The following is an 11,193-nucleotide window of genomic DNA, read 5'->3' on the forward strand; positions in this document are numbered from 1 at the left end:
CCATAGCAACCACTCTTACATCCTCAGGTCTTTACCTAGACATAGCTTACTGCACATCAGTGATTAGACAAGCTATGCAAGACATAACAAGTAATTAGTACTGTGTCTAATGCTGTGTTCACACCGGGCGCAATTTTTTCCTGCGGCGCGGCGAGTTTACATAGAAAGTCAATGCAATTCGCGCGAACTGGGCGGCGGGCGGCACGGGCGGTGCGAATTCGCCGCGCGGCGACATTCGCAAAAGTTAAATTTTGGGAACTTTCTGCGGCGGATTCGCACGGCGACCCACTGATCCCGCAGCGAGATTGGGCGAACTGGGCGGCGCAAATTTTCTCGCAGCGCCCGGTGTGAACACAGCATAAGTGCTGAAATTAGGCTATATACTGCGGTACACTGCGGCTACTTTCTGGAGAAGGTTGTTAATGTGTGTCTCAGTACAAGTATAGTCCATTCTACTCAGAGGCCCTTCTACTTCCTAAATCCACTGAGTTTAGAGCTCAGGTGCTAAGGGTACCCTCGCCTCCACATCGCCCCAACTCTGCCTCACCTGGTCCCGCTCCCGTGCGCCTCCCTGTGCCCACTCTCCAGCATTCGGGCTCCCCGTAGTTCCCACCGTCCACCACTGGGGCCGCGGCGTACCTTCGCTCTCCCTTGCCTGCAGTCTGTGGACTTCGACGCCGACATTCCCCTGTGAGTGCGCTGCGTCGGTGAACGAGCTTGCCGCACGGCTCTGCTACACACCTCATTTCACAATTACCCTCATTTCACAATTACCCTCATTTCACAATTACCTTCACCTCCTACAAGAACCCGGTGTGCACTCCAATCGTCGCCAGATTTTACCATATTCACCGTGGTAAAGTATAGCCAGTTTTTACCTACATCCGCTGCTCGTGATGTAGTGCTTGTGCGTTTTTGTATCTCAACTTACCCCGTTTTTTCCGTTTTGCCGCTCCAGACCCCGGATCCCCTGGAGAGCCGTGCCTTCATGTTCCAGACCTCCTTCTTCACATTGTTGCCCTGTTTTTGCTGAACCTCTTTTTATTATTTAACTGCCCGCTGGGGCTTACTACATCTCCTGACTCCCGAATTGACAATTGGTTCTAGGTCAAACAAAACCTAATATCAGGAGCTTCTGCGCTTGCCACAGTGCAGTTTTCCATGGTCATTATGTACTGCTTTTGTGCACAAACCAGGCCAGGTCCAACCTGACTTATATGTGTGGCTGGCTTGTTTCTGTTCAGGGCTGGGAGAACGGAAGCTAGTCATACCACTGAAATAGCTGTGAATTGAAATGACATGAAATAATGTCTGATAAATTAAGATAGGTCTGTCGTCTGGACACATCAGTTCCAATGCTTCCAATGCTAATCCAGCACAATAAGAGCAGGATAGCCAGTTAGCTCATGAGCTCACAACAACTAGCAGCAGCTTCCATAACATTAATGGTAGCGGTCAGTGGCTAAAGCAGTTACATGATGATTCCTTAATGTTAGCTATTTTGCTGCAATTGGTTCAACTTCTGTATCTGGACAAAGGTAAGGGATAAACCCAGATAACCAGGGGCGGAGAGCTGGTTGGGGACAGTACAGTGACCTCTGAGCAATCTCCATGCACCCACCGGTGAAGACCATGTGTCTCTAGCCCCCTCAAGGGCTGAGTTTCGGGGTCCATGGCGTGGATAGTGGCGTGGTGGCGAGACTCCGCCCCCTCGTGTCTGAGTTGGTCGGGTACACGTCACTGACGTCACTGCACCAACCGGTGATGACTGTGTGTCTCTAGCTCACTCAAGGGCTGAGTTGTGGGGTCCGTAGCTTGGATAGTGGCGTGGTGGTGAGACTCCGCCCCCTAAGGTCAGAGCAGGTCGGGAGCAGTGCACTGACCTCCCGGCAATCTCCATGCACCCACCATTAAAGACCGTGTGCCTCTAGCCCACTCAAGGACTGAGTTGTGAATTCCGTGGCGTGAATAGTGGTGTGGTGGCGAAGCTCCACTCCATTGGGTTATAGCCAGTTGGGGACAGTGTATCCCTCTCCAGGCTACCCACCGGAGAAGACTGTGTGTCTCTAGCCTACTTGGGCTGAGTTCTGTGGTCCATGGCGTGGATAGTGGCGTAGTGGCAAGGATCCGCCCCCTCGGACCTGAGTTGGTCGGTAACACTGCAATGACCTCCGGACAATCTCTATGCACCCCCCAATGAAGACCGTGTGTCTCTAGCTCATTCAGGGGCTTAGTTGTAGGGCCTGTGATGTGGATAGTGGCGTGGTGGCGAGACTCCGCCCCCTTGGGTCACAACCAGTCGTGGACAATACAGTGACCTCCGGGCAATCTCCATTCACACACCAGTGAAGATCGTATCTCTAGCTCACTCAGAGGCTTAGTTGTGGGGTCCTTGGCGTGGATATTGGCGTGGTGATGAGACTCCGCCCCCTCGAGCCTACAGGGGAGGTTTCCCCTGTCCCCTCGAGGACAGTGTACTGCTCTCCAGGCCACCCACATGCACCCAACCGTGAAAACGGTCTTTAGCCAACTCAGGGGCTGAGATGTGGGGACCGTGACGTGGTGGCGAGACTCCGCCCCCTCGGGTCAGAGTTGGTGGGAGGCAGGTCAGTTGCCAGGCCATCACCATGCACCCCTCATTGGAGACCGTGTGTCTTTAGCCCACTCTGGGGCCGAGCAGTAGCTGTGGAGGTGTTGTATGGAAATTGAGGTGAAAAGCAGTAGCAGTGAGAAGCAGTAGGTGTTTGTTATAAGTACTGCTAGAACTACACTCAACAAGGAACACAGTCTATCTAACCCAGTTGCTGCCCTCCCGTGGCAGAAAACGGTAAATGCAGTCTATCTGCCTCTTGTGGTAGCAACATAGAACTGCAGGTCAACAACGGGAAGGAGGAAGCCAGGGAGGGAGGGAGTGACAACCAGATATTTGCTATCATTGGTGCGCTGGCTTAGAGCCACGCACATAAAACTATACTTAATGTCTCAGTAAGAAAAGGAAACAGTCCATTCTATTCAGGGGCCTACTTTTCAAATCCACAGTTGAGAGCTCCGGGAGCTTCCTTGCTTGTCTGGTCCACGTTACATTTTAAGAAGCTATATTTATTAATTTAGATGCAGTTGTGCTTGGCTATTAAGGGATGTGAATAGGAAATAATTCCAAACTAGCAATGATTAGTCAATCAGTTAATGCCAGCTGTGTCCAACCTAGCTGCATAAACAGCAACGATGATGCACTGTGAGCAGTTGTTGTGCCTGTTGAAGTATGCATCAATATATTATCAGCTGAATACACGTGCTAAATATGTACACTCACTTACCACTGCTTCATTGATGCAAAGGGGCAATGCATCATTGGTGGGGGACAACATATTTACTGTGCCTTTTTTTGTCCCCCACCTGATAAAATCAGAGCAACCAGTCTTACATCTTACAGCCTTTCAACTTTCCAAATCAACAAAGTTTAGAGGTTGAGGAGCTACCCTGCTTCTCTGGTCTTTGTTGTTCTACAGTCACACAAGATGTACCAGAGCCCACCACTAGGAGTGCTAGCCACAATTCATTTTCCTATTGCCCATACATATTGCTTTGTGCAACAAAAAATATACAGTGTGTCTCAGTACAAGTCTATTCTTCTCATGGGTATTTCTACTTCCCAAATCCAGAGAGTCAAGAACTCCAGGAGTTTCCTTGCATGTCTGGTCCTTGTTACGTTTTAAGAAGCTTTATTTATTTACTTTTATTTACTCTATATTTATTGAGTATACTGTACCATATATGACCAACCCCTGGAGACGGCCACACAGCTTCAAAGGCAGGGCAAGTCAGCCCTTTCCATCTTCCGCTCACAGTAGAGAACCAGATCAATCAGAAGCAATTTGAGAAAATGTCAGCCTTCCATCTCGCTCCACCCTTGCGTAGAATAAAAGCAGAGCAGATAATTTGGGGTGCTCCAGAATCCTCACTATTAATTATGAAGTCCATTATGCTTGGACGGCTGTTGAAAGCCTGTCAGTGGAAGTGTGTCATGATTACTACCCAGCTGCTTGCTCTCCTGAAATTCATTTGTCTGAAAGTCGCTGTCAACCGCCCTTGACACTGGGCATTAATAACAATGTTTATTTCCTCACTGTCTCTTCTTAAAAGGTTGAAGTTTCTGTCAACAGAAAACAAAACAAACATTCAACCACATTTAACAGAGAGCGCAATTACTGATGAGGGCAAACTTTGTTTGTGACCTTTTGATAATTGAAAAGGAAGAATCGATTGTCAGGAGAGTTAGAAGACACTAGACCACACTAGCTAGAAGTTTCCTGGAGGGGAAATCTCAGATATTTCATCTGTGAGCCCAGACAAAGATGTGAGAAGCATCATGGGTATTATTTTGCCCCTCACTCCTCCTCTGTTGTGCAAAAAGAAATGATGAATGTGGCAGAAAATAAAATGGAAAAGAAATTATTCATGGAAAATGGAAATCAACTGCTAATGTGGTGATATTTCTCTTCCCCCTCACAACTAAAGGACACGATCATGTATCTACCTCCTACCTCATCAATACTACTATGCAAAGCTTATATTCTATAATGGAGGAAAGAGATGCCAGGCTCTCATTCAGGGCCCCTCAGAGCCAGACCTAAACCATATCACTGTGATGTGATTTCATCAAGTGTCATCCAATGGGTACTGAGTTCATGGTAAGTGGAGCAGTCATTTGTTCTGAGGAGGTGCTTGAACTGTCTGTTCATGGTGGAAGGGAGATGAAGTATTTGATCACGAGATACTCTTGCGTGCAATTGTCTTACAGTAGTGGTGCATTCCTGTGCACTGTGGCTCATTCAGAATATGTCATATTGGTATAGGCATCACCAACTGGAAGACAGACTGAAGTACAGACTGTGTCTATTTGTGAGTCTTTTACCAAATCTACAGTGACCTCACAGGAGGCCACCTGACGATGGGCTGCACACACACACATACTGTGTACACACATACTGTGGACACACACACACACACACACACACTGTCAGACAGATTTACAACAAATACATGCCCACCCACTCACAAACAGTGTGACACATCCATGATCAATAAAAGGTTATCCTCTCGCCGTGGAAGGATGTATGAATTACAACCTGGCCCTTGCCACTAGAATGGAATCTGGGTAGACAAACACGCTCTCTGCAACATTTACATACTGTCCTTGTATGAGCACACAGACTAGTTCCCTGTGCAGTGTTCAGGGTCTGTGGATGTGGGAGAAAATCTTAAAGGAGAATCACTTTCATCCAGAGGGAATGTTACACACGGGTGACTCCGAAGAAACCACGCAGGTGGAATCACCATCCATCAGACCCCCATTCTTCATTTCAAATCTCTTGGAAAACATGTACAGTAAATGTTATTTCTGGTTCAAATACAGAAAGCTCCTTCCCTTCTAAAGTGCTTTTTGATCTGGATGCGGGGCGCAGCCTTGCCGTAAGTGTTAGCTCTCGGTTGTATACCCAGGCAACACAAAGCACTTTGATAATATTCTCCCTGAATACACTGCGGGCAAGGACACATCTGCACGCCTTTCTCAACAGGTGCAATTTTCCTTTTCACAGACCGAACACTGACTGATGCACTTCAGTAATTGGGTTCTTCTGTAAATTAATTGTTTTTCTGTAAATGTATTCACACATGCATGTAAATACATACTCATTCTAATACACATGTACAGTAGATTATGCATTACTGCATGTTATGCAAGCACTGAGATGAAGCAGGTGTTTGTTCATATTCATATCCAGATTTATTTTAATAGCCTACAGAAGGACATATCAAACTCAAACAATGGTACCTTGTACTAACAATACTGATCACTGTTCTGCAACAGATACTGTAAAGTTTTTGTTTAGTCACAGATCATAGCCCATCTGTTGCTGATGCAGAGCCAACAAGCACTGAACAAGTTATACAGTATACACTGTAGTGATTCCAGTCATTCAAATGAGTCATTCAATTGCCACATGTTTATTGGTGTATGTATAGCTTATGAGGGTCTTTGTGTGTGTGTGTGTGTGTGTGTGTGTGTGTGTGTGTGTATATGTGTGTGTGACCATGATGACAGCCAATTAATTTAGCTCTTGGAGAGTAATAGTGACTTACAGGCGGCATTAGTCATGCAGTATGGCAGTATTGCCATTAGGGAGCTCTCATACATTTTAAAGGGGACGGCAAGGTGTGTGTGTTTGTTTGGGGGGGTTTAGGTAGGTGTACAGTATCTCTGAGTGTGTGTGTGTGTGTGTGTGTGTGTGCATGTGTTCTGTACACCTCCAATGCCATCTTGTCGTCCCCTCCTCAGCGTGGGCCCATGTGTGTAAAGTCTCCCATCTAGAGATGAGCTCAGCCAGTGACTGTCTATAACAAAACATGGAAAGAGCATAAAAGCTCCTTAAGACTCACACTGTTTGGGAGCTGTTTACACACACACACACACACACACACACACACTTTTTCTTTCTCATGCACACACACACACACACACACACATGCCCCCCCCCCCCCGCCCACACACACACACACACACTCACACACTTATCACCGCCACACCTGGGGAAATCTCTGAGCAGCATTCAGCAAGGCTGAGGTAAACCGTTGGCTTAAGTGCAAATGACCATTCCTGTTATGTTTCACTTGATGTAAATTATGTTGAAAAATTAGCAGAATTGGTCCTTAGCAGGAGCCAATTCACTTTATTCATGCAGCTAGAAGTGCCCGTTGACTCCAATGTTAAAAGTTCACTATAAAAACACCACTTCAACACCACTCCACAGTCTCCCAACCCATTACGTCACACTTGACCAATATGGCAGCTGTGTGAATAAAGCGAATAAGACACTAATATGATGGCTGTCTCTGAGCAGGGTAATGAGTCATTATGAGTGGTCTGTTGGATAGATTTAGAACACCAGAAGTTTCTAGTATACTTATCGTTATCAACTGTGAATGTGACCAGAGAGATGCTCATACTAATGCCATGGATTACACACAAACACACACACTCACACTCACACCCACACACACACACACACACACACACACTACTTTTTAACTGTCATACTCTAATGCTGCATTCAGAGTCTGCACTATAACTAGGTTTCATAAAACTCAGAAATATTATGTCCCCATACATTTCTCAAAGCTTCAAAACCACCCTCATTACACTTTTATGACAATTCAATTTAATTTTTTAACAGAATTCTCTCCAGGCATTTCCCTCATTCTACACAAACACACAGTGATTGCCCAGGAAGTGTGTATGCGCGTGCAGTAAGTGTGTGTCCTTCTACGGGAAGTGTGTATCCTTGTACGAGAAGTGTGTATATGGTAAGTGTGTATCCTCATACGGGAAGTGTGTGTTCTCAGCGGTGTTCTCGGGCCTGTGTGCTGGGACACAGGTGTATCCATCCTCTCTCAGAGCTCACCTGGTCTGGGACCAGTACCAACACAGCTCCATATCTCCATAATCACACAGTGAATCAGAACCTCAGATGGATTGGTGCGTGTGAGTCTGCATGCGGGTGCACTTCATAACGACATAAAAGGTACTATGTTTGTTTGTGTGTGTGTGTGTGTGTGCGCGCGAGAGTGCATGTGTGTGCGTGTGTGTGTACAAGTATGTGTGTGTGTGCGTGTGTGTGTGTGTGCCCATGCCAGGCGTGGGGGAGCACCGGTAGCTCCATGGGTAGCAGATGATGAGAAAGGCCAGTAGGTGGCCGGCGGGCTGTCATACTTAGGGCTCTGCAACAAAGGACCATTAGCCAAGGTCTGCAGTTGACAGATGAAGGCCCCCTAATGCTGGTGAATCACGCTGTGATTGACTGTCTCCAAATCTAACCAGGGTGTGATTAATTAGGAGCAGTAGATTGACAGGGATGGGCAGGGAGGGAGGGAGGGGGGGTGGGGGGGGGGGGGGGGTTCTAACTGACAGCCATCCCTCACCACGCCTTTGGCCACAGGGCCCCCCCTCCTGACCTTGAGGAAGCAGGATGCCGAGGACCCCTGGCCCATTACTCCTCACCTCAGCCGTTCCTTACCCACACAAAGACCTCGCCACCCCTCGCTCTGCTGCTCACACCTCTCCTCCTACCTCCAATCCAATACCCCCTCCTCCCCTCCACACACACACACACACATTCTCTCACCCTCCTCCACTCCATCTTCACCTCTCGCCGGTCTCTCTCACCCCATTCGTTAGTGTTTGGTGTTCTCCCATAAAGAACTTTACCTTCAACCCTCACCCCTCTTGCCACCCTCCCCTTATAATCCCACCGGGCAGATTGTGGGACTCAGCAGTGATCATGAGGTACAGAGGGATAAGGCACTGATGATGTCCACCACATCCGAACCAGTATTCACTTACATTCATTTTGACCCCTGGCACAGGGGCGCATACTTCCTGGATAAATCCTGAAATGTATGACATCACCGTCTCATCCATCCTTGTTCATCTAACTCCAGTCCAGCAGGAAGGAAAAGAGGGCCATCTAGGCGGCCGCTCCCCCTCTTTCCTCTCCGCCTCCCCCTCTCTCCCTCGCTGCCCACCCGCCAGGGCAGACCTCTGGGACGAGCGGGGAGGGAAGCATGCAGGTCACATGACAAGCCTTACTAATCCTTTAGCTCCACTTAGCCACACTCCCTCTCCCTAAAAATCAGTGATGGACGTCGCTAAACGATCAGATCAGCTCTGCTCCCTCCAAGGCTCGGCCAGTCCAATACACACATCCCTCTTTCTCTCTCGCTGCTTCTCTCTCTCTCTCTCTCTCTCTCTCTCTCTTCCTCTCCCTCTGTGCAATCCATGGATTAACAGGGGGAGATCGGGCCAATCCCTGAGTGTCAGCATGGGAACAATTAGCAGACAGGTGCGGAAAATTGCTCTTTTCATAATGAGGGTTATTTATACACAGCACCCTCAGGGCTCTCTGGAGCTGGACACGATGCCTCTCAGTCAGTCTACACATTCTCTCACACACACTCACACACACGCACATACACACTCACGCCCACATACACAGAATTGCACACACATACACACACCCATACAATTACACACACACACACAAACACACACACACACAACCATGATTTATCTCTACAAGGAAAGCGGAGCAAGCTGTAGTTCCAGAACCCCTGTAACCCTGTTTGGGCCCGGCCCATTTCAGTGTGAATGCCCAGGAGCACACAGGCCCTGTGGCTGCACCAGTTTCTGCAAATGATCAGAATCAGAATCAGAATTTTGTTTTATTGCCATTGTAGTTTTCCAACATACTAGGAATTTTCTTTCGGGCATGGTGCATAACAAGGAGACAACATTGGACAGGGTGCAGGGACGAGACAGGACAGTGCAAAGAAAGGACAGTGCAAACAGCAAGTACAAAATACTAGTGCAAAATAAGATAAGATAGTGTAGTGTGGTCAGTGTACAGTATATACAGGTGCATCTCAGAAAATTACAATAATGTGGAAAGTTCATTATTTTCTGTAATTTAATTCAAAAAGTGAAACTTTTATATATTATAGATTCATTATACATGAAGTGAAATATGTCAAGGCTGATTGCCTCCATGCCATGCTCCACGTTGATGCAGTAATTTGTGCAAAAGGAGCCCCGACCAAGTATTGAGTGTATAAATTAACATACTGCACAATCATTAAAGATTAAGATTAAAACAAAAAAGGCTTGAAATATTTCACTTTGTGTAATGGATCTAGAATACATGAAAGTTTCACTTTTTGAATGAAATTACGGAAAATAATGAACTTTTTCACAATATTCTAAGTTTTTGAGATGCACCTGTACAGTGGGTGTGTAAAGTGTAATGTGTATGTGAGTGCATGTATATGGTGTGTGCGACGTGATGTGAGTGTGATGCATCCTATGTACAGTATATGTTTTTGTCATGGGTTGCGACTCAAAAGTTGTGGGAGGGCATAATTCTCAGTGAATGTCAATCCAATCTCATTCAGATCTATTTGAAATCCATACTGTAGCATGTCAAACAATCTTTGCTATCAGACTAAAAGATTTATGTGAATAATTGAGGCTTGTTGTGCCTATCAGTCTCCTTGATTGAATAGTTGTGTTTAATTAATAATGACAGACATAGCTCTTATTGTGAATGTCTTAGTTTGAGCACTCTTATGTCCTCTGTCACGTCAATAGCAATAACTAGTCAAAGATGAAGCAATACTGTATACATCAAAAACTTTCATAGACTCAACTCAGTGCACATTTTCAGCATGGCTGAAAATGTGACAGATCATAAAAGATTTGTCGGATGTTGCATTTGTGTCCACTCTAGAGTTGTCAAGGTCATTCATCCTCGGAAGGACCACTCTTAAACAACACTCGCATATGATTTCAAATTACTGCAGAACTTTATAACTAGCCATCATTTTTACAACCAGCGTGTACAGTCTATAAGGTCGAATAGGTCATTGGAGATAGTTTTTTTCTTATCTAAATTCAATGACAGCTTCAGTTCTGATCTCTCACAGAACGTGCAGAGCACTACTGCCCTCTAGTGGTAGTGGAAGGCACAGAGCCACACCAGAGGTAGGCGGGAGGAGCTGGTAAGGTGTAATAGTGTTCTTGTTTTATCGCGTCTCCCTAACCTGCTTATCAGAAATAACAAAAGCAAGAGATGTCACGAAACGTCGGAGAACAGGGCTCACCTATCAACAGATCACGATTTGCCTTGGAGGATAAAGTAGGCTAATGGTCGTTGGGGGCAGTCTGATTTGTAGATTCTTGAAATCGTTCTGTCAGAGATACGATCCGGTGTGACAAGACTGGTGGGATATGGAATGTAATCCTTGGTGAACTAAGGATGTCTTTATTCTCACAACAAATGGCTGTGTCTGTCTGTGGCCTGTCAGACAATCTCCTGCAGGCTTAGAGCTTCATTCTCTGTGGACCAATGGGGAAACCAGCCACGACAAAAGATAATTAGGACAACACAGTTTCTGGAATTACTTTATATTTACCTGATAATGATTTTGATAAGGATGTTGATTGAAAAGAATGAGAGCATAGACTCTAGGGGTTTTGAATCCATCGTGTCTCCTTGATTCTGGGATGCTGTGTTGTCTCCATCTAGTGGTATGCAGTTGAATTACAGACTTTAACATTGTAGTGTTTCTTTAACCTTCTAG

Source organism: Borostomias antarcticus (assembly GCF_949987555.1).
Source record: "Borostomias antarcticus genome assembly, chromosome: 14".
NCBI classification, from domain to species: Eukaryota; Metazoa; Chordata; class Actinopteri; order Stomiiformes; family Stomiidae; genus Borostomias; species Borostomias antarcticus.